Source organism: Phacochoerus africanus, chromosome 9 (genome assembly GCF_016906955.1).
Source record: "Phacochoerus africanus isolate WHEZ1 chromosome 9, ROS_Pafr_v1, whole genome shotgun sequence".
Classification (NCBI taxonomy): domain Eukaryota; kingdom Metazoa; phylum Chordata; class Mammalia; order Artiodactyla; family Suidae; genus Phacochoerus; species Phacochoerus africanus.
In genome coordinates, this window is record NC_062552.1 from 33,269,563 (window position 1) to 33,293,780 (window position 24,218).

Here is a 24,218-nt window from a genome sequence, read left to right on the forward strand (position 1 = left end):
TAAAGCCTCTAAGTCCTGAGAAGATTGTGTTTTGATATCACCTCCCCCCCACACACACCATACATATACATGCGTGCATGGAATTTGTGTGCTGAAATTAAATCTTTCCAGACTTCCTGATTATAACTGCTGCCTAACCAGAATCTGTCAAAACAAGACTTTCTTTTTCTGCTTTTCTCTTGTTTTATGCCCTTGCTTTGCACAAAAGTCCTTGCGCAAGAGACTTCACCCAAGTCCTGCCTGGCTGTCGGGGATTCCCACCCAGTCTGGGATGCGCTGACGGGCAGTGACCCTGACACAGTAGCAGGCTCATTGCGTGGAGGCCGGGCTGCTCTCGTAAACCTGGTGATGGCCTCGGCAGAAACTGGATTTCGGAGCAAAGTCCACGTATGCTCAGAAAATACCCCAGTGATCTGCAGATCACAGGACTTCTGGTAAGACATGATGTGTGCCAGTGACGTGTTTAAAAACAACAAAACACCAGAGAAAGTGCACAGAGCTGACCTTGAGTTGCTGCCCTTTGGGGTTTATTTTCTAAGTGATACACTGATCTCATCCATACACCTATCCCCTTACCCTGTAACTGCTCTGGCACCATTTCCTAGAGGAATTCAGCCACTCCCCTGTTCCACTCTTGAACCTCACACAATAGAAATTCAACAGATAGCTGGCCCCTCTGAGGCAGAGTGTGTGTGGACTCAGAGTCACACCCACAGACACTGGCTGCTATGGCCTGAATGTCTGAGTCCCTCTCAAATTCATATGTTGAAACCTAATCCCCAGTGTGATGGTGTTGGGATGGGGCCTCTGGGGTGATGAAGTCATGAGAGCAGCGCCCTCCTGAAAGGGGTTAGTGCCCTTGGCAGAGAGCTCTTGTGGTACAGCAGGGTTAAGGATCCAGCATTGGCACTGCAGCGGCTCAGGTCACTGCTGTGGCACGGATTTGACTGCTAGCCCAGGAACTTCCACATGTCATGGGCATGGCCAAAAAACAAATAAAAGAGGCCCCACAGTGCTCCTTTGTCCCTTCCACCACGTGAGGACAAGAGAGACCTGATCCCTTCAGGAAGCCCTCACCAGACATGGAATCTGAGTCTGGACTTCTAGCCTCCAGAACTCTTTCTAAGCCACTCAATCTACAGTAGTTTGTGATTGCAGCCCAAACAGACCAAGACACTCGTGTGACCCACAGGCACAAATACCATAAACCTACAAGGACTCATAAACTCTGGAATGTCCTGCCCCAAGCGTATAGGGGGTGATTATCTGAGTATCTGTTTGCCGTCTGTCCTCCACATCTTCCTCCAAGTACCAGAGAAAGGATAACCACATCCACGCACATGCCTGCTGTGACCTGTACACTTGGAGTCACACATTCACGTGTGCCCAGGTATCGACATCTGTGTCTCAGAGGCAAAGACTGTAAACACAGGGCGGGACTCACAGGCCTCTTGGCTGGAAGCCAGTCCGTGGTCAAGGGCTGCACCCTGAGCTCACCTATACTTCTCATAGGCACAGGTGACCCCATGGAGCCCCAAGGCTGTGTGCCCGTTCAAGTTCAAAGCCCTCCAGCTGAGCTCCTTGGCTCCCATCCCACATGCCTGGGGGACACCCCAAGCTCCACTGGCAGGACTCGCGTGGGAGACAAGGTGGTCACGTCTTCATTCAACACTAGACCCGTGCTGCTCCTGCGCCCACCTCCCTGGTGTTATGTGGGAACAACTCAGGTATTCCTTCTCCTTTGTGGGGCCCCTAGCAGGTTCCTAGGGTTGAAAGGGATGAGAAGTATGCAGCCCGCCTCCTGTGGGGTAGGACCCCCTTGTGCCACACTCCCCACAGGCAGATTCACAACCCCTGTCGGAACCCTTCCTGCAGTGGGGGCTCACCACCCTTCATTCAGATCATTCCACTGTGACCAGCAGGAATTAAGGACCGTCCTCCTCAGACCAAGCTGACTTGGCCGTTGGCAGTCCCTCACGCCCTGAGGAGAGGTCACCTCAGCCCCCGAGTCCTCTCTGTTCCAGCCCACCCCCGATGGCCCAGGTCTCTAGGTGGTTCCTCAAATCATGTTGCTTCTGAACCCATCCCTTGCCTGGGCACCCATTCCGGGGTACTCCCTGGCTGGTCCCTGTCCACTTCAAAATGTGAGGCCAGGCTGGGAGGGAGAGTTCCAGCCACAGCCCCACCATGGCAGAGTCCAGTGGAATTTTGCATGAAGCCTCATATCACATGGGGCCCCTGGGGTGTCAACTCCACCTGAGCTGAACTTACACTGCCCAAGTTCAATGTAAAGAGCTAGACTTGGATCATCTGCTGGATCCTTATCATCCCCCTCAAACACATCACCTGGTACCCATTTTCCAAAAGGTTGGGGATTTGCATCTTTTGAGGATCTTTCAAAAGCCCCCCAAAGCAAACTTTAGGCACATTGATAGAGCCCTGGGGCTGACTTGCAGGGGGGCTCATTGCTCACGAAGCTAGAGGATTCCGAAAACAGACGATAGCTCCCCTCCCTCCAACACTAGAGCTTATGTTCCGCAGGCGCCCCCACCCTATTCTCACCCTGTCCTGTCCTCCACCCAAGTCTACAGACCATGCAGCGTTATAACCCCCCTCAATCCCTGTCAGAGCCGCAGGCCACCAGAACTCTTTTCATAAGATCCCCCTGTTCTTGAACAAGCCACCAAGCACCCTAAAATGATGGAACCTTAACCCAGCCATAGGGAATAATAACAACATCTCCACTTACGGGACGTTTCCCTTTGCTATGTACCTTCACATAAAGTCTCTAACTTGACCTCCACAACATCCAATAGGGAAATGAGCAGGAGAGGTATGTAACACGGCCCCATTCTACAGATGAGGAAACTGAGGCTCAGGGAAGTGAGGTCCCTTGCTCAGAATCATTGAGCTAATATGCAGCAGGGCAGGGACTTGAGTTCAGAGCTTGCAAGTCAAAGTCATTTCAGAGCTGTTTGCATGACACCTGGTTGAGAGCACATCATCAAACTTTCTGTCTTTCTAGAGATGACAAGAAGCCCAGCAAGCTAGAAGCAACACTCGGACTGCACTCAGGGTCTATCCTCCTTTCAGGCTCCCAAGATACCAACCCACACCTGCAGGCTTATAAGAAAAGTGTACCATTCAACCAACCTCAGACCAGGAAAGCTTCCTGTCCCAGGGCGCCTTGGGCTGGGACCTCCTGATGGGGGAAGGGGGGCTCTGCCTCAGGTTGTCCCCAGAACGTCCAGGCACCACTCTCTCTCTCTCTCTTTCTCTCTGCTGGAAGTTGTATCCAGTGAAGGGTAGTGGGCCCAGCTCCCAGGGAGAAGATGCTGACAGTTTCCAGACTGTCTCAGAAGACACTTTGGTCAGAGGCATATAAACCCTATCTCCCAGGAGTGACCTCATGCCCAGCCAATCCAGGGACTGCCCTACAGCCCCGATGCCCTATCCCAGCAAGCTTCCCGCACCTCCAGCAAGAGGAGGCTTACCTCAGCCACCCTGGAAAAAACAGTTTCGCTTGACAACTTCCTTATTACACCCAAAGCCCAGCAAGAAACCCAGGCTCATAAAATGACCTTAGTCCTGGGTGGAGGAAGTCCAATCTATGGGATAGAAAACAAGAAGCTCTTATGGAAAACGTGGGGGGCGGGAGGGGTTGGCCTTTTAGGGCCTCACCAGTGGCATATGGAGGTTCCAGGCTAGGGGTCGAATGGGAGCTACAGCTGCCAGCCTACACCACAGCCACAGCAGTGGCACCTTTGACTTATACCACAGCTCACGGCAACGCTGGATCCTTAACCTGCTGAGCAAGGCCAGGGATCGAACCCACAACCTCATGGTTCCTAGTCAGATTCATTTCCTCTGCGCCACAACAGGAACTCCTCACCATGATATTGACAGCACAGTCTAAGAAGTCTTAAAAATTCAAATTTTCACTTTCTGCAGTGCCTGATTTTTTTTTTTTAAAGATAATTTATACATGGGAATTCCCATCATGGTGCAGCGGAAATGAATCTGACTAGGAACCATGAGGTTGGGGGTTTGATCCCTGGACTCGTTCAGTGGGTTAAGGATCCAGCGTTGCCGTGAGATGTGGTGTAATTTGCAGATGTGGCTCAGGTCTGGCGTTGCTGTGGCTGTGGTGTAGGCTGGCAGCTGTAGCTCCGACTCAATTCCTAGCCTGGGAACTTCCAATATGCCGTTGGTACGGCCCTAAAAAGCAAAGAACAAAACAAAACAAAGAAAAGAAAAAAAAAAATGTTGCATCTGGTACTTTTCTAAGCCGTTTATGTAGACTGAGTGCCTCACTCCTAGTAAGTGCTTAATAAAGAGTCAATATTTTATTATTGGGAGCAGAGTTAATGCTTTAGTCATTGTCAGCAAACAGGCTTTGGATCTAGCACTGTGTTGGGTACTGACTGGCTCAACGCTGAATTTAGAGAATTTTTAGCCCAAGAACTAGCCCAGTCTTCAAACCAGGGTTAAATTATATTCCATACTTTTATTTAACAAAACTGTTTTCTTTTTTTGGGGTCACACCCACAGCACATGGAGGTTCCTGTGCTACAGTGAGCAGTGACAATGCCAGATCCTTAACCTGCTGCACCACAAGGGGACTCCTAGGCTCTGTTTTCTTAACTATGTCCTCCAGGCCCCACGTGCATCATGAATGTGTCTCCTTATTCAGAGGGGAGTAAAAACCACGTGGCCTGCATGGAGCTCACAATGTAGTTGGGAAGAGAGACAGGAAAAAATTTACTAAAACAGGTGGAAGGCAATGGGGAGTTATTGTTTCAGGGGTACAAGGGGTCAGTTTGGGAAGATGAAGAAGTTCTCCAGGGGGATGGGGGAGATGGTTGCACAACAGTGTGAATGTTCTTAATACTGCTGGGCTATAGACTTTAAAATGGTTGAGATGGTCAATTTTACGTTTGTATATATTTTTAACTTTATTGGCGTAAAGGTGACTTACAAAGTTGTGTTAGTTTCATGTGTACAGCAACATAAATCAGTTATACATATTCATATATCCATTCCTTTTCAGATTCTTTTCCTATATAGGTTATTACACGGTACTGAGTAGATTTCCCTGTGCTGTACAGCAGGTCCTTGTAACTATCTGTTTATATATAATAGCGTGTATATGTCGATCCAACCATCCTTATTTAGCCCTCCCCTGCCCCCCTGCCCAATGTTTCCCCTTTGGTAACCATAAGTTCAGTTTTGAAATCTTTGAGTTTGTTCCTGTTTAGTTAAGTTCCTTTGTATTATTTTTATTAGATTCCACATACTTGTGATCACATGATATTTGTGATCTCATGATATTTGTCTTTGTTAGTGTGATAATTTCTATGTCCATTCACGATGCTGTAAATGGCATTATTTCATTCGTTTAATGGCTAATATTCCATTGTATTATGTACCACATTCTTCTTTATCCATTCTTCTGATGATGGACATTTAGGTTGTTTCCATGTTATGGCTATTGCGCATAGTGCTCTGCCCTGTGCTTCTATCTGCCTTAAAAAACATGAAGTTATATATATTTTACTGCAATTTTTTTTAAAGGCAGATGGAAGCAAAGGGGCAGAGAGCCACACATGGCACTAGGTGTGAATCTACCCTCTGACTTAGTAATTCCATCTGCAGATAAGTACAATCCCAAATTCTTGCTGAAGGGAAAAGCACCCCGGGGCCATCATGGGCACTTGGCACCTTCTCTAAACAGACAGTGGGGCAACCAAGCCCTGTCCTCAGTGCCCATCAAGGACCAAGCATTAGGTGGGTTCTGTGAGAGACACTCATAGCTGCCTGTGACCAGGGTGTCTACATGTGTAAAGCCCAGTGCCAAATGCAAACAAAAGACCCCTTGTTTAAAAAGTGTTAAGAATTTCAGGACAAAGACAGCAGAGCATGAAACTAATGGCAGGTCCTTCTGAGTGCAGAACCTGTGCAACTGTACAGGTCACACGGCCATAAAAGAGACTCTGATGCAGATAGTTCCCAACAAAGTATCACAAGGGAAGATGACAGAGGAAGAGAAAGAGGGAGATTGAAACAATATTTTTTGGAAAAAAAAAATTTGTTTGGCTACACCTGGGACATGCAGAAATTCCCAGACCAGGAATAAAGTCCACATCACAGCAATGACCCAAGCCACAGCAGTGACACCAGATCCATAACCCTCTGTACCACCAGGGACTATATCAACAAGAATTAATGGGCAGGAGTTCCTTTCATGGCTCGGTGGTTAACGAATCCAACTAGAAACCATACGGTTGCGGGTTAGATCCCTGGTCTTGCTCAGTGGGTTGAGGATCTGGCTTTGCTGTGGCTGTGGTGTAGACTGGCAGCTGTAGCTCTGATTAGACCCCTAGCCTGGGAACCTCCATATGCCACAGGTGCGGCTCTAGAAAAGACAAAAAAAAAAAAAAAGAATTAATGGGCAAATCAATAGGGAAAAGAAAATAGATAACTCTGAAACCATTCTGAATAACATATGAATTTATTGAGAAAGAAAGCTCACAAATCAATAAGAAGAGAGGATAAATGCAGCAAAAGTTGTTGGAGAAATTGGCTGGAAATCCGATCAGTTTCGACCTACACTTTATACTGTGGTATAAAATATTTTCCATATGCTTTAAAGCACTACGTGTAACAATAATTACACTTTAAAAAAAACTAAAACGGGAGTTCCCTTGCGGCTCAGTGGGTTAAGGACGAGCGTTGTAGGATCACTGCTGTGACTCTGGTTACACCTGTGGAGCGGGTTCAATCCCTGGCTCGGGAAATTCTGCATGCGGCGGGGACAACCCCTCCAAAAAAAAACCCCACAAAAAAACAACCAACCAAAAAAACCAAAACAATAGGTAGATAACTAAGTTTTGACGAAGTATAACTAAGTTTGAATGAATAAAATAATGAGGGAGGCTCGACCGCAGCGCTCCAGAGGCGGAGCACGCAGCAGGTTGATCCGAAGTGCCACCGCGGTTCCCAGGCGCGTCCGCGCTCGGGCCGCAGCCCTCACCCCAATCTCCGGGCCGCGCGTTGGGAAGTGAGCCGCTCAAGCCTGGGGAGCCCCCCCCCCCCGCCCTCGTCGCACCCGTTCCCTCGCCAGCCGCAAGCCTTGCTCGGGGCTCGGTCCCGAGGGCAGCCCATCTGCGGGAAGGAGCCCGCCCTAAGGCGCGCTGAGCCGCCGAGCCCCGCAGGGGCGGTGGGGGCTGGGCGCCCGCCCTTCCTGCAGCCCCTCCCCCAGCCGTCTGGAGCCGCGGCGGGGACGAAGCCCGCCGGGCTGAGGCGGCGGCGCTCCCCCTGTTCCGTCCCGTCCGCAGGCCGAGACGTCGGGAAGCTGAAGAAATTCCTGCGGGCGTTCGTGGGAAAGCAGAGCGGTGAGTGCCAGCTGGTCCGCGGAGGCTCCCTGCGGGCGCGCGTCCGCGCTCTGTCTCCGCCAGGGCCCGTGGCTGCGTTCGCCCACCCCTCTTAGCTGCTGGTTTCGTGTCGTCGGCTCCGTCGGTGGGACTTTGACCTTTCGGTCTTGACTCTGCCCGCTCCTTTCCCAGCCGCGGGGCCCTCTGCAGTCCCCAGCCCGCCCAGGGTCCCGTAGCCTCGGCAACCCCCGCCCGCTTCCCTGAGCCCCACCCTTGTTCCCAGTCCTCTTCCCGCTCCCAGCGCTCTGAGCGTCCGCCTCCCTGGGAAGTCCACCCCCCCCACCGCCGCAGCATTTACTGTTTGTAGACTTTTTGATGACGACCATCTGATTCGTGTGAGGTGGTACCTCTTTGTCGTTTCGACTTGTATTTCTCTAATAATTAGCGATGTTGAGTGTTTTTTCATGTGCCTGCTGGCCATCTGTATGTCTTCTTTGGAAAAATGTTAAGGTCTTCTGCCCATTTTTCAATTGGGTTGTTTTTTTGTTAAGTTATTTGAGTTGTTTGTATATTCTGAAGATTAAGCCCTTCTCCCACACCATGAGTTGTCTTTTCGTTTTTTTTTTTTTTTATGGTTTCCTTTGCTGTGCAAAAGCTTGTTAAGTTTGCTTAGGTCTCATTGTTTATTTTTGTGTTTATTTCTATTGCTTTGGGAGACCTAAGAAAACATTTGTAGAGTTGATGTCAGAGAATGTTTGCCTATGTTCTCTTGAGGAGTTTCATGGTGTCATGTCTCATATTTAAGGCTTCAAGCCATTTGTGGTTTATTTTTGTACATAGCGTGAGGGTGTATTCTAGTTCCATTAATTTATATGCAGCTGCCCAGTTTTCCCAGCACTACTTGCTGAGGAGACTGTCTTTTTTCCCATTTTATATTCTTGCCTCCTTTGTCAAAGATTAATTGGCCATAGGTGTCTGGGTTTATATCTGGGCTCTCTATTCAGTTCCGTTGATCCATGTGTCTGTTTTTGTACCAGTACCATACTGTCTTGATTACTGTAGCTTTGTATTATTGTCGGAAGTCTGGGAGAGTTATGCCTCTTGCTTTTTGTTTTGTTTTGTCTTGTTTTTGTTTTTTTGTTTTGTTTTGGTTTTGGGGGTTTTTTTTGGTTGTTTTTTGATGTGTTTTTTTTGTTTTTTTTGTTTTGTTTTGTTTTTTGCTTCCTGAGGATTGCTTTAGCAATTCTGGATTTGTTATGGTTCCATATAAATTTTTGGATTATTTGTTCTAATTCTGTGAAAAATGTTATGGGCAGTTTGATAGGGATCACATTAAATCTTTGGATAGTATAGCCGTTTTAATGATATTAATTCTTCCAGTCCAGGAGCATGGAATAGCTTTCCATGTCTTTGAACCCTCCTTAATTTCCTTGATTAATGTTTTATAGTTCTCAGCTTATAAATCTTTTACCTCCTTGGTCAGGTTTATTCCTAGGTATTTTATTTTTGGGGGTGTGATTTTAAAGGGTATTGTTTTTATATATTCCTTTTCTAAGATTTCATTGTTAATATATAGAAATGCAGCTGATATCTGAATGTTAATCTTGTAATTTATAGTCTAATTCACATTACATAGTTTTATGACTTCTCATTTCTTAATGTAAGTCTTTATTAACTCCCCTCCTTTCCACCGTAATTCCTGAAGCCATCTTAGTTTTTTTTTTTTTTAAAAGTATACTTGATTTTTTTGGAGCAAGTTTAGATTTACAGAAAAATTAAGATCATGCAGAGGATTCCCATGTACACCCACTCTATTTCCCCTACTATTAACATCTTACATTAGAATGGTACATTTGTTACAATGAATGAACCAATTTCGATACATTATTAACTAAAGTCTGTAGTTTATTCAGATTTCTGTAGTTTTACTTTTTTTCTGTTTCATTTCAGAATACCACATTACATTTGATTGTCCTGTCTCTTTAGGTGCCTTAGATTTTTTTTTTTTCAGTATTGTGTTTGCATGCTTTTTAACTCTGTGGAACTGTGAGGTTAATTATCTTTCAAGGCTACTATATTGCTAAATAATGCCCTCTAGTAGCTCTGACAATGAAAGCTTGATCTCTGTTTTCACTGGCAGTCTGTAGTTTTCTTATTAGCAAAGGTCTGTCATAACATAGCGTGTATCTTTTTGAGATAATGGTTTTGTTTCCTTTGGATATATACCCAGAAGTGAGATTGCAGGATCACTGGTAATTCTGTATTTACTTCCTTGAGGAACGCCATACGCCATGCTGTTGTTCATAGTGGCTGCATCGTTTGACATTCCCACCAACAGTGCATGAGGATTTCTTTGCTCGGTATCCTCACCAGCATTTGTTATCTCTTGTTTTTTTGTTTTTGTTTTTATCATAGATATCCTAATGGTGTGAGGTGATAATCTCATTATAGTTTTGATTTATATTTTCCTAATGATTAGTCATGTTTAGCACCTCTATATGTACATATTGACCACCTATGTCTTTGGAAAAATGGCCTTTCGAGTTCTTTGTGTGTGTGCGTGTATGTACATATATTGCTTTTTAGGGCTGCACCTGCGGCATACGGAGGTACCCAGGCTAGGGGTCCAATTGGAAGCTACAGCTGCCAGCCTACACCATAGCCACAGCAACTCAGGATCTGAGCCATGTCTTTGACCTACGCCACAGCTTATGGCAACACCAGATCCTTAACCCACTGAGTGAGGCCAGGGATTGAACCCGCAACCTCATGGTTCCTAGTCAGATTCATTTCTGCTGTTCCGTGATGGGAACTCCATCTTTGCCCATTTTTCAGTTGGGTTGTTTGTTTTTTGGTATGGAGTTGGTTGTATATTTTGGATATCAATCCCTTATTGGGTATGTAGTTTACAAATATTTTCTCCCCTTCAGTAGGTTGCTTTTTCATTTCGTTAATGATTTCCTCTGCTGCATGTGTGTGTTCTTTAAAATAGAAATACAGCCACCTAAATATTTTAAATGACTTTCCTTTGAAATGGAATTATAGGTGGTTTTATTTTTTATTCTTTGCCTCATGTTCCAACTGTTATCTAGGAAGTGTGTGTTATTTACATACTCCAGAATTGGTTAAAGCATTTCCCTGGCTTGGCCCCACCAGGCAAATGATAGAAATGGCTCTCCCCTTTCACAAAGGGGGTTGCAAGGGAGGATTCATGGAGTATCTTCCCTGGTGACAGTTCCCAGGTTGCTGGGCCTCCCAGAAACCTTCCTTCCTGTCCACGTGGGGCCTCAAACATGTCCTCCTGGGTTTCATTTCATGGAGAAACACTGGCCGTGGCCCAGGTCCTCTCTGTCATGACCTCCCTCTCAAAGAGAATGCCAAACGGTGGTCTGGCTTTTCAGCCACTGAACAAACCCAAATCAAATCTCCCCATCTGGGAAGGTTGGGGAGGTGGGAGGTCCCCACTGGCCCAAGGCCTGGGGGTGATGACAAGCAGAGAGGAGAGGGGATTCAAGGAGGCCGCCTGCCCCAGATGCCCATCTATTTCTCCTTCCATTCAGCCTCCCAGCTTCCTCTGCAAATGAACTTCATTACACTCCTCCTGGTGCCAGGTCTGAACTGGTTGGAAAGGATGCAATTTAGTCTCCAGGAGCTGGGACCTCTTTTTCAGATAGGAAATTATGCAAAATTTTAGGCACAGAGAGATTTGCAACATGATACCAATAGCTGTAGTAGCTCCTAGGGCAACAGGAGCAGCCACTGTCCTTGGTCCCACTGGGCCCCCTCTCTGTAGTGAGTTGAGCAGTGACCCCTCAAAGGGTATGTTCAGGTTCTAACTCCTGGAACCTGTGAATGTGACCTTATTTAGAAAAAGTCATTGTGGATAAAATTAAGGATCTCAAGATGAGATCATCCTGGATTTAGAGTGGGCCCTAAATCTGATGACAGATGTTTTTATAAGAGAGGCAGAAGGAGATTTGAGATTCACAGAGACACACAGAGGGAAGAAGACCATGTAAAGATGGAGCAGAGATTGGCATGAAGCATCTACAAACCAAGGAAAGCCTGGGATTACAACTAGAATCTAGGAGAAAAGTGTGGAATGGGTTCTCCGTAGAGCTTCCCGAGGGAGCCAACCCTTTTGAAACCTCGACTTTGGACCTCTGGCCTCCTTTGAAGAAAACATTTCTGTTGTTTTAAGCCCCTAAACTTGTGGCAGTTTGTCACGGTAGCTACAAGGAACTGATACATACTCTTTCACACACAGCCATTCAGCAGTCTGGGTCTCCAGGTCCCAGAACTCCCACCAGCTAGGCCATCCAGGCTCATGATTCAGTTGCCCATCTCCTCCGAGTCAGCTACTGGGATATTCCCCTTCCTGCCGGAGGAATCACTCAAGAGCACACGCTCTGATTGCCTGATTGTCCAGCAGAACGCATGCTTGTCAGGCAGATGACAGTACCATCCTGTCACTTTCAAAGTGTTCCCTTGGAGTTCCTTTGTGGCTCAGGGGGTTAAGGACCAGACATTGTCTCTGTAAGGATGCAGGTTCGATCCCTGGCCTCACTCAGTGGGTTAAGGATCCAGCATTGCTGCAAGCTGCAGTGTAGGTGGCAGATGTGGCTTGGATCTGGCATTGCTGTGGCTGTGGTGTAGATCCCAGCTACAGCTCTGATACAACCCTGGCAACTAGCCCAGGAACTTCCATATGCCACAGGTGCAGCTGTAAAAAGACGGGGAAAAAAGTGTTTCCTTCATGGGCCCTAAAAAATAAGTGAGTAAAAGAGAAAATAATTCATCTTGAGATTAAAAATGTGAAGCCAATATCGAGGAAATTGAAGCCAAGGTTGATCCCTAAAGTGTTAGTCACAACTCTTTCTGCCCTTCATGACTTTCATTCTTTTTTTTTTTTCTGTCTTTTGTCTTTGTTGTTGTTGCTATTTCTTGGGCCGCTCCCGCGGCATATATGGAGGTTCCCAGGCTAGGGGTTGAATCGGAGCTGTAGCCACCGGCCTACGCCAGAGCCACAGCAATGCGGGATCCGAGCCGCATCTGCAACCTACACCACAGCTCAAGGCAACGCCGGATCGTTAACCCACTGAGCAAGGGCAGGGACTGAACCCGAAACCTCATGGTTCCTAGTCGGATTCGTTAACCACTGCGCCACGACGGGAACTCCATGACTTTCATTCTTAGTGCTGACTTTCCACTGGAGTCCAGGGTAGAACCAGGTTTCCACCTGTAAAGGTTGCCCACAAGGTGAAACCTGAGGGCTGGGCTCTTTTGACCATCCTGAAATTCCCCAGAGGAGCATGATCAGATGGTGGAATTTCAGGCATTAGGACTCAACCTGGAAGGAGCCGTGTTTCAGGGAAGAGGTGGACCTTTGCATTAGCAGGTGACTGTGCCCTCAGTTGATAAGTAAGATCACTCCCCTCTCACTAGGGAGCCTGAACGTGAGCTGTTCGGGCAGACTTGGAAGGTCTTATCTTATCAAAGGTATTGCCTTGTTGACAGGCAGGCAAGCCTGTGGGGCTAGCTTTGCTGGAAGCAGAGCTGTTGCACTGCTACAATATACATGTCTGGCTATGACTTAAAATGCCAGGCGCCTGGTTATACCCGCACATGTGGGAGAGAGCCACTGTTTTGAATATGCTCTCCTGGGATACTTTTAATAGAAAATAGTGTAGCTTCATTGTTTATTATTATTATTTTCTTCACAGATGGGAGCATTCAACATACACTGTTCCATATCTCACTTTTTCTTTTTTTAATGTTCTTGTGATGGTTCCATAGTAAACATTGTCTTAAGGGAGTTTTTGGCCAAAAAGCAGGGAAGACTCCCTTCTCCCTTCCAAGCCCGAGATCGTTTCTTTTTCTAACATAGTGTGTGAAAGGGTTCAGACCCCCAAGAGACAGCCAGTACTCAGGAGGGGTGTTCAGCAACATCCCTGTGTTTCCCACACATGGTGACATGAAGAAAATTGCATTTTACCTACACGGGCTCCTCCGCTTTCTGTGGGTGACCTTTCTCCTTGAAACTTTGGAAAGTTGGAGTGGAATTCCCAGCCTGGACTCCGGATTCCCACATCAACCTAGGCAGCAGGGGTGAGGGAGGTGGGCCCAAATCAGCTTGTCCACAGCTAGGTCACTGCCTTCCTCCCCAAGGCAACCCCCATGCCTATTTTAAACCCAAGATGGTTGACAGTTAAGACATCTAAGTTCAACTTTTTCTATCTCCCTTGAGGCACTGAGGCACTGACTTAACGGAAGACATGAAGCCTAGAGAATATCCCATGCTTTAAGTCTAATTCCTTGGTGCAGGTTATATAAATTATCTTATAGAACAAAGAGACCTAAGCCTTACTATGCCATGTTCTCAGATTCTTGGTTTTACTGGTTCCAGATATTCATAGACAAGGATCGCATCACCGCTTAACAAACAGCTGAGAGACCTCCCAGCCCTGCATCTGCAGGAGTGCCCACATTTCCATTCCATGGCACTAAGTACGGATCTTCTTTACATTAGCTGCATGGTATTCCGTTGTATTTATCCAAACCTCATTGCTGGTCACCTGAATTTTAGCAGGTGTTTGTGGTTGTAACCCAGTGCTTAGGAGGGTACTTTTTTTTTTTTTTTTTTGGTCTTCTTGCCATTTCTAGGGCTGCTTCTGCAGCATATGGAGGTTCCCAGGCTAGGGGTCTAATCGGAGCTGTAGCTGCCGGCCTACAGCAGAGCCACAGCAATGTCTGCAACCTACACCACAGCTCACGGCAACACCACATCCTTAAGCCTCTGAACAAGGCCAGGGTTCGAACCTGTAACCTCGTGGTTCCTAGTCGGATTCGTTAACCAGTGCGTCACGACGGGAACTCCAGAGGGTATTTCTTTAAATATATTTCTGTGGTATGCGAGAACATTTCTGAAAGGTATATTCTTAGAAATAGAAGAATTGGGTCACTAGGGAGACATTTAAATCTTTTGTAGACCCAACCGAATTCCTTTCCAAGACTGCCCCTCTTTGAAAAACTTATGGTTTCCAGATGAGACAGGTTGGGGGGGGGTAGGAGGATGAGCTGGGGGTTTGGGATGGAAATGCTGTAAAATGGGGTTGTGATGATCATTGTACAACTATAAATGTAGTAAAATTCCTTGAGTAATTGAAAAGACTTCACACCTCCAGCTCTGGTCTGTGAGTGTGGCAGCTGCGTCCACTCATGACACCTCTGAGTCTGTTCATTGTTGTCTGTCAGATGATCACCTGGTTTTAATTCACCTTTATTCAGTTTTTTGTTTCATTTTGTTTTTTAGGGCCACACCTGCAGCATATGGAAGGTCCCAGGCTAAGGGCCGAATCGGAACTCCAGCCGCTGGACTACACCACAGCCACAGCATCGTGGGATCTGAGCTGCATCTGCAACTTATGCCACAGCTTGTGGCAACACTAGATCCTTAACCCACTGAGCAGGGCCAGGGATCGAACCTGCATCCTCATGGATACTAGTCGGATTCTTAACCCACTGAGCCACAACAGGAACTCGCCTTATTCAGTTATTAATGAAGCTGAGCATCTTCTTAAATGCTTCTTGGCCTCCGATTTTGTTCTTGAGCAGCTGGTTCTTTAATTGGAAAAAAAAAAAAATACAGCTTCTCAAGTTATATTGTTTCCTCCAGGAAGTGCTCATTATGCCTAAGAGAATACCAGGAAGTTCTTGCTGCCTATAACGCACAGGAGTTTCTCATCTCCTGTAGAGAAAGCAATTATTCACATCAACATCAGCCAAATGCAAAGTGCTCACAGCCAGATATGAGCAATGCTCAAGGGAAACCACCTTTCCAGGTTTCAAGGGCTTGTGTCACAGATGGGGCTTCAGGGGTAAATTTAGACTCCATGGATGGGAAAAAGCCATTTCACAATGCAAGTACAGATTTTACCCAGGCAAAAAAAAGGAGGGAATCATCAATTGTTTAGCTCGAGTACCGAGCCAAGTTAAATGTGATTTAATGTATTAAATGTTAAATTTATGTAAATGTTGTTAAACATTAAAATCCCGATGGGTTGACCCCATTTGCATTCATCCAAATCTCCTCCCCTAAGGGTCTCTTCCTGTGCTTCATAATTGGCAGCTAATTTCCGATGTGAATTCAGATCTGACAACTCTCACGCCCTGGGCCATGATTTGGAAGGAGCCAGTGAGATGGGGGCTGCTTTCCTTGACTTCAGCTGCTGCTGGAAAAAGCAAGGTGAAGAGAAGCCGTGTATTTTTTAGCACCAGGACTCCATCATATTGCTGTCTGGTGGTGGTGTTCTGGAACATTCCTGAAAATCCCACCTGGAACCCAGTCCTCTAACCTTTCCAGTGACTTTGTAAGGCCCTGATTCCTGTTCAAAAATTAGCTGATGTAGTTTCTGTTTTCCTCCAACTAAACCCTGACTGATACAGCTCACAAATGCTTATCTTGATGGAGCCACGTGAGATACGGGAAAGAAAAGTCTATACAAAGGGCAGTGCAGTCAGGAATCTTGCTTGTTATGGTTTCCCTACTAGCATTTTATTTTATTTTATTTTTATTTTTTGTCTTTTCTAGGGCTGCTTCCCATGGCATATGGAGGTTCCCAGGCTAGGGGTCTAATCGGAGCTGTAGCCACCGGCCTACGCCAGAGCCACAGCAACCCAGGCTCCGAGGTGCATCTGTGACCTACACCACAGCTCATGGCAACGCCGGATCCTTAACCCACTGAGCAAGGCCAGTGATCGAACCTACAACTTCATGGTTCCTAGTTGGATTTGTTAACCACTGCGCCATGATGGGAACTCTCCCTACTAGCATTTTAATCAGATACCTCGTCCCTGGAGGAAATTTGAAAAGTACATAAAAGGTACAAAGAATGAAATAAAAACCATCTGTTATTCCACAAGAATCAAATTTTGTTTTTTGTTTTTTTAATTAATTTTTTAAATAAACTATAGTTGATTTACAGTGTTGTGTCCATGTCCATTTCTGCTGTACAGCATAGTGACCTAGTCACACATATTTATACATTCTTTTTTTTTTTTTTTCTTTTTTGCTATTTCTTGGGCCGATCCCATGGCATATGGAGGTTCCCAGGCTAGGGGTTGAATCGGAGCTGTAGCCACCGGCCTACACCACAGCCACAGCAACGTGGGATCCGAGCCGCGTCTGCAACCTATACCACAGCTCATGGCAACGCCGGATCATTAACCCACTGAGCAAGGGCAGGGACTGAACCCGCAACCTCATGGTTCCTAGTCGGATTCGCTAACCACTGCACCACGACGGGAACGCCTATGCATTCTTTTTCTCATACTGTTTTCCATCATGTTCTGTCCTAAGAGACTGGGTATATAGTTCCCTGTACTGTACAATATGAGCTCATTGCTTATCCATTCTAAATGTAATAGTTTGTATCTTCTAACCCTGCACTCCATCCCAGCTTCCCCTTGGCAACCACAGGTGTGTTCTCTATGAGTCTGTTCATTTGTGCCATTTATTGGATTCCATATATAAGTGATACCATGTATTTATCTTTCTCTTTCTGACTTTACTGTATGAGAATCTCTAGTTGCATCAGTGTTGCTGCAAAAGTCATTGTTTTGTTCTTTTTTATGGCTGAGTAGTATTCCATTGTGTATATGTACCACAGCTTCTTAATCCATTTATCTGTCGATGGACATTTAGGTTGTTTCAATGGCTTGTCTATTGTGAATAGTGCTACAGTGAACATAGGGTTGCATGTTTCTTTTTGAATTACAGTGTTGTCTGGATGTATGCCCAAGAGTGGGATTGCTGGGTCATATATAGCTCTATGTTTAGTTTTCTGAGGAACCTCCATACAGTCCTCTATAAACGGCTACTGCCCTGCACTTCCCAACTGTAAGAATCAGGTATTGATGAGAAGAAAACATTCAGGCCCTCTGGAGTGTTGGTCCTAATGGGCTTGCTGCTCCTGTTTACTGAACGTGGAATGACCAGGTCAGCCAGGGGGAGTCTGGGCTGAAGCTGATGCTCACAGAGTCAAGGGGGAAAGCTGGAGCAACAGAACGTGATGATAATAGCTTGTCCCATTTGTCTTCCAGTTCTAACCCACACACCAGGCACAGCGGGAGGCTGTGTTTATACTGTTTCTCTTCGTCACCCTCCCTGGACCCATGCTGACCGCTCCCTGTGCCTGGAGAGGACCCTTCGTATCCCTTGAGCCTAAGCTACAACCTCCAATATGTTTGTCTCCTTATTTCAGCTGAGCCTCTTCTTTCCACTTTCTTTCTTTCTTTTTTTTTTTTTTAATGGCTGCACCCGTGGCATATGAAAGTTCCTGGGCCAGGAATTGAATCTGAGCAGCAACACCAGATCCTTTAACCGACTGTGCCAAAACAGGAATAGAACCCACGCCTCCACAACAACCAGAGCCACTGCAATTGGATTCTTAATCTACTGCACCACAGCAGGAACTCATCTTCTTTCCACTTTTCATCCAAGGCCAAAATTTCCTTCCGGAGAACTCCTTCCTCTATCTAAGAGAAAATAATAATAAAAATACCTGTCATTTACTGAAGTTCCCACTGTGGGGCAACAGAATTAGCATCTGCAGCACCAGGATTATTATTATTTTTTAAAAATTTTCTTGGGGTATCGTTGACTTACAATGTTGTATTAATTTCAGGTGTACAGCGAAGTGAATCAGTTATACATATAAATATATCCATTCTTTTTCCCCATATAGGTTATGGAATATTGAGTAGATTTCCCTGTGCTATGCAATGGGTCTTTGTTGCCTATCTATTTTATATAGTAGTGTGTATATGTCAGTCCCATCCTCCTAATTTATTCCTCCCTCTCACAGTTTTCCCTTTAGTAACCATAAGTTCACTTTTGAAATCTGAGTTTGTTTCTGTTTTATTTTATTTATCTATCTATCTATGTATTTATTCATTTTATTTATTTTGCTATGCCTGCAGCATGCAGAAGAAGTTCCTCACCACAGCAGTGACAGTGCTGAATCCTTAACCACTAGGCCACTAGGGAACTCCTGTTTCTGTTTTATAAATAAGTTCTTTTGTATCATTTTTATTAAATTCCACATGTAAATGATGTCACAGGATATTTATCTCTCTGACTTACTTAGTATTATAATCTCTAAGTCCATCCATGTTGCTGCAAATGGCATTTCTCATTCTTTTTTTATGACTGAGTAATATTTTGTTGTATATATGCCCCTTATCTTTAGCCAGTCCTTTGTCAATGGAAATTTATGTTCCTTCCATGTCTTGGAAATAGAGCTGCAATGAACATTAGGGTGCACATATGTTTTCAAATTGTGGTTTTCTTTGGATAGATGCCCAGGAGTGGGATTGCTGGGTCATATGCTAAGTCCATTTTTAGTTTTAGTTATCTGTTCTGCAAAGAAGTTCATCATGTCCTTTTTTTAGATTCCACATGTAAGTGATAGCATATGATGTTGGTGCCTTATTGTCTGACTAACTTCACTTAGCATGATAATTTCTAGAGCCATCCATGTTGCTACAAATGCAGTTATTTCTTTCCTTTTAATGGCTGAGTAATATTCCATTGTGTACCTCATATTCTTTATCCACTCCTCTGTCAATGGACGTTTAGGTTGTTTCCATGTCTTGGCTATTATATGTAGTGCTGCAATGAGCATTGAAATACATGTATCGGGAGTTCCCGTCGTGGTGCAGTGGTTAACGAATCCGACTAGGAACCATGAGGTGGCGGGTTCGGTCCCTGCCCTTGCTCAGTGGGTTAAGGATCGGGCGTTGCCGTGAGCTGTGGTGTAGGTTGCAGACGCAGCTCGGATCCCGAGTTGCTGTGGCTGTGGTGTAGGCCGGTGGCTACAGCTCCAATTCAACCCCTAGCCTGGGAACCTCCATATGCCATGGGAGCGGCCCAAGAAATAGCAACAACAACAACAACAACAACAAAAAGAAATACATGTATCTTTTCGAGTCATGGTTTGCTCTGGATAGATTCCCAGGAGTGGGATTGCTGAATCAAATGCTAATTCTATTTTTAGTTTTTTGAGGAATCACCATACTGTTTTCCACAGTGGTTGCACCAATTTACATTCCCACCAACAGTGTAATAATAGGGTTCCATTTTCTCCACACCCTCCCTAGCAAGTATTGTTTGTAGCCTTTTTTTTTTGTTTTTTTGCTTTTTTGCTTTTTAGGGCTGTACCTGTAGCATATGGAGGTTTCCAGGATAGGGGTCAAACAGCTGCCAGCCTATGCCACAGGTGTAGCAATGCAGGATGCGAGCCATGTCTGTGACCTGCACCACAGCTCACTGCAAGGCTGGATCCTTCACCCACTGAGCAAGGCTAGGGATCCAGCCCACATCCTCCTGGTTCCTAGTCGGATTCCTTTCTGCTGCACAACAACAGGAACTCCTGTTTGTAGACTTTTTGATGATGGCCATTCTGACTGGTGTAAGGTGGTACCTCATGGTGGTTTTGATTTGCATTTCTCTAATGATTGATGATGTTGAGCATCTTTTCATGTGTTTTTGGCCATCTGTCTTCTTTGGAGAAATGTCTATTTAGATCTTCTGACCATTTTTTTAATATATATATAAAGTGCATGAGATGGTTATATATTTTGGAGATTAATCCCTTGTTGTCACTTCATTTGCAAAGATGTTCTCCCATCCTGTGGGTGGTTTTCAGTTTTTTTTAATGGTTTCCTTTGCTGTGCAAAAGCTTTTAAGTTTAATTAGGTCCCTTTTTTTTTGGTCTTTTTTTTTTTTCTTTAGGGCTGCACCCCTGGCACATGGAGGTTCCCAAGCTAGGGGTCTAATCGGTGCTGTAGCTGCTGGCCTGTGCCACAACCACAGCAATGCAGGATCCAAGCTGCGTCTGCAACCTACACCACAGCTCATGGCAATGCCAGATCTTTAACCCACTGAGTGAGGCCAGGGATTGAACCTGCATTCTCACAGATACTAGTCAGATTTGTTTCTACTGAGCCACGATGCAAACTCCCAGGTCCCATTTTTTGTTGTTGTTGTTTTTGTTTTTGTTTTTATTTTCATTACTCCAAGAGGTGGATCAGAAAAGCTATTGCTGTGATTTACGTCAAAGAGTATTCTGCCTATGTTTTTCTCTAGGAGTTTTATAGTGTTTGATCTTAGATATATGTCTTTAATCCATTTTGAATTTTTTTGTGTGTGTGTATGGTATTAAAGAATGTTCTGATCTATTTCTTTTACATGTAGCTGTCCCAGTTTTCCCAGCACCACTTGTTAAAGAGACTGTCTTTTCTCCATTGTGTATTCTTGCCTCCTTGGTTATAGATTAGTTGACCATAGGTGCATGGGTTTATCTCTGGGCTTTCTATCTATATAATCCATTTTTGTGGATTATATAGATAGATCCACTGATATATATAATCCATTTTTGTTCCAGTACCATACTGTTTGATGACTGTAGCTTCATAGTATAGCCTGAGGTCAGGGAGCTTGATTCTTCCAATTCTCTTTTCCTTTGTCAAGATTGCTGTGGATCTTCAGGTCTTTTGTGTTTTCATGTAAATTTAAAAAATTTTTTGTTCTAGTTCTTTGAAAATCTGTGAAAAATGCCATTGGTAATTTGATAAGGATTTCATTGACTCTGTAGATTGCCTTAGGTATTACCGTCATTTTGACAATATTGATTCTTCCAAATCCAAGAGCATGTTATATCTTTCTGTCTGTGTCATGTCATCTTTGATTTCTTTTATCAGCATCTTACTGTTTTCTGCCTTCTTTTGCTTCTTTAGGTAGGTTTATTCCTAGGTATTTTATTCTTTTTGATGCAGTGGTCAATGGGACTTTTTTCTTGATTTCTCTGTCTGATTTTGTTAGTGTATAGGAATGCAAGAGATTTCTGTGTATTAATTTTTTTTTCTCTGTCCATTTTAGGGCCACACCCATGACATATGGAGGTTCCCAGGCTAGGGGTCTAATTGGAGCTACAGCTGCTGGCCTACACCACAGCCACAGTAATGCAGGATCCAAGCCACATCTGCAACCTACAATCATAGATCATGGCAACATCAGATTCTTAACCCACTGAGCGAGGCCAGCAATCGAACCTGCAACCTCAGGTTCCTAGTCGGATTTGTTTCCACTGCGCCACAATGGGAATTTCTGTGTGTTAATTTTGTGTCTTAAAACTTTATCACATTCATTGATGAGCTCTAATGGTTTTCTGGTAGCATCTTTAGGATTTTGTATAGTATCATGTTATCTGCAAACACTGATAGTTTTACTTCTTTTCCAATTTGGATTCCTTTTCTTCTCTGATTGCTGTGGCTAGGACTTCCAAAACTATGCTGAATAAGTTCACCCTTTTAAAGTGTACAATTCTTTGGTTTTTAGTATATTACACAGTTGTGTGTCAATTGCCACTATCTAATTCCAGAACATTTTTTATCACCCTGCAAAGAAATCTCATACCCATTACTGTCACTCCCCATTCCTGCCTCCCTCAAGCCCCTGGCAGCCACAAATCTACTGTCTACTTCTATGGATTGGCCTGTTGTGGACATTTCATATACATGGACTCATACAATAGGTAGCCTTTTGTAGTTGGTTTCTTTCACTTAGCGTAATGTTTTCAAGGTTCATCCATGTTATAGCATGTAACTGTACTCCTTTTATGGGCCAAATAATATTCCATTGTATGGATATACCACATTTGTTTATCCACTTATCAGTTGTTTGTTTCTTTGAATTGGGTGGTTTTGTTTTTCTTTTTCTGATATTATGAATAATGCTGCTATGAATATTTGTGTATGAACATTTATTCATACATTTTTAATTCTTAGTTATATATTTAAGAACGAGATTGCTGAATCATAAGGTAAATCTACTTTAGCTTTTTGAGAAAGTGCTACACTGTTTTTCATAGCAGATGCATACCAGAAATATATGAGGGTTCCAATTTCTCCACATCCTCTGCGACACTTGTTATTGTTCATCTTTTTTGTTACAGACTTCCTAATAGAAATGAAATGGTATCTCATGGATTGATCCATGTTCCCTAGTGATTAACTCTGTTGAGCATCTTTTCATTTGCTTATTGGCCATTTGTATATTTTCTTTGGGGAAACATCTATTCAAGTCTTTTGCCCAATTTTTAATTGCTTTATTTTTCTTTTTATTACTGGGTTTTAAGTTTTCTTTGTACATCAGGATACAAGTCTCTTGTCAGATACATGATATTTTCTCCAATTTTTGCGTTGTCTTTTCAGTTTCTCTCTCTCTCTCTCTCTCTCTCTCTCTCTCTCTCTTTTTTTTTTTTTTTTTTTGGTCTTTTTGCCATTTCTAGAGCCGGTCCCATGGTATATGGAGGTTCCCAGGCTAGGGGTCGAATCAGAGCTGTAGTCACCGGCCTACACCACAGCCACAGCAACACGAGATCTGAGCCATGTCTGCAACCTACACCACAGCTCATGGCAATGCTGGATCTTTAACCCACTGAGCAAGGCCAGAGACCGAACCTGCAACCTCATGGATCCTACTCAGATTTGTTAACCACTGAGCCACGATGGGAACTCCCTCTTTTCAGTTTCTTGATGGTATCCTTTGAAGCAAATTTTAAATTTTGATGAATCGCAATTTACCTATTTTTTTCTTTGTTGCTTGTGCTTTCAGTATCATATTTAAGAAACTATTGCTTTATAGTCATGAGGATTTACTCCTGTGTTCTAAGAGTTTTATGATTTTAGCCCTTATATTTTATGTCTTTGACACATTTTGAGTTATGTTTGGTATATGGTGTGAAGTAAGGATACAACTTCATTCTTCTGCATGTGAATATGCAACATTGTTTTTTGTTTTTTGGGTTTTTTTAAATTGTTATTTCCCCAATACAGTTTTTTTTCCTACTGTACAGCATGGTGACCCACTTACACATACATGTATACAATCTTTTTTCCTCCCATTATCATGCTCCATCTAAGTAACTAGACATAGTTCTCAGTGCTACACAGCAGTATCTCATTGCTAATCCATTCCAAAGGCAATAGTTTGTATCCATTGCAAGCTATTGCTATCCAAGCTTCCTATCCATCCCACTCCCAACCCCCTCCCCCTAGGCAACCACAGGTCTATTCTCCAAGTCCATGATTTTCTTTTCTGTGGAAAGGTTCATTTGTGCTATATAGGACACAGCACAAATGATATCACCAGATATAAGTGATATCATATGGTATTTGTCTTTCTCTTTCTGACTTACTTCACTCAGTATGAGTCTCTAGTTCCATCTATTTGCTGCAAATGGCATTATTTTGTTTTTTTTTATGGCTGAGTAGTATTCCATTGTGTATATATACCACATTTTCCTAATCCAATTGTCTGTCGATGGACATTTTGGTTGCCTCCAGGTCTTGGCTATTGTCAACACCATTTGTTGAAGAGACTATTCTTTACCCATTGAACATTCTCTGTACCCTTATTAAAAATCAGTTGCCATATGGAGTTCCCATTGTGGCTCAGCAGTAATGAACCCGACTAGGATCCATGAGGACTCAGATTCAATCCCTGGCCCCACTCAGTGGGTTAAGAATCTAGCATTTCTGTGAGCTGCAGTGTAGGTCTCAGATGCAGCTTGGATCTGGCGTTACTGTGGTTGTGGCTGTGGTGTAGGCCAGTACCTGCAGCTCTGATTTGACCCCTCACCCAGGAACTTCCATATGCCACAGATGTGGCCCTAAAAAGCCAAAAAGAAAAAAAAATCAGTTGCCATAGATATATGGATTTACTTCAGGATTCTCAATTCTATTTTTTTGGCCTATATGTCTGTCCTTATGCCTGTACCACAC

The 24,218-nt window shown here is 44.3% G+C and overlaps 1 long non-coding RNA gene across 1 annotated transcript in view; it reads left to right on the forward strand.

Annotated features, from left to right (window-relative positions):
* Positions 1 to 7,114: 7,114 nt before the first annotated feature.
* Positions 7,115 to 24,218, forward strand: part of LOC125135667 (uncharacterized) — a 29,247-nt gene continuing 12,143 nt past the window's right edge. The window contains exon 1 of the long non-coding RNA XR_007137027.1: positions 7,115 to 7,394. This is a non-coding gene — a long non-coding RNA (uncharacterized LOC125135667). The remainder of the gene's footprint in view (positions 7,395 to 24,218) is intronic.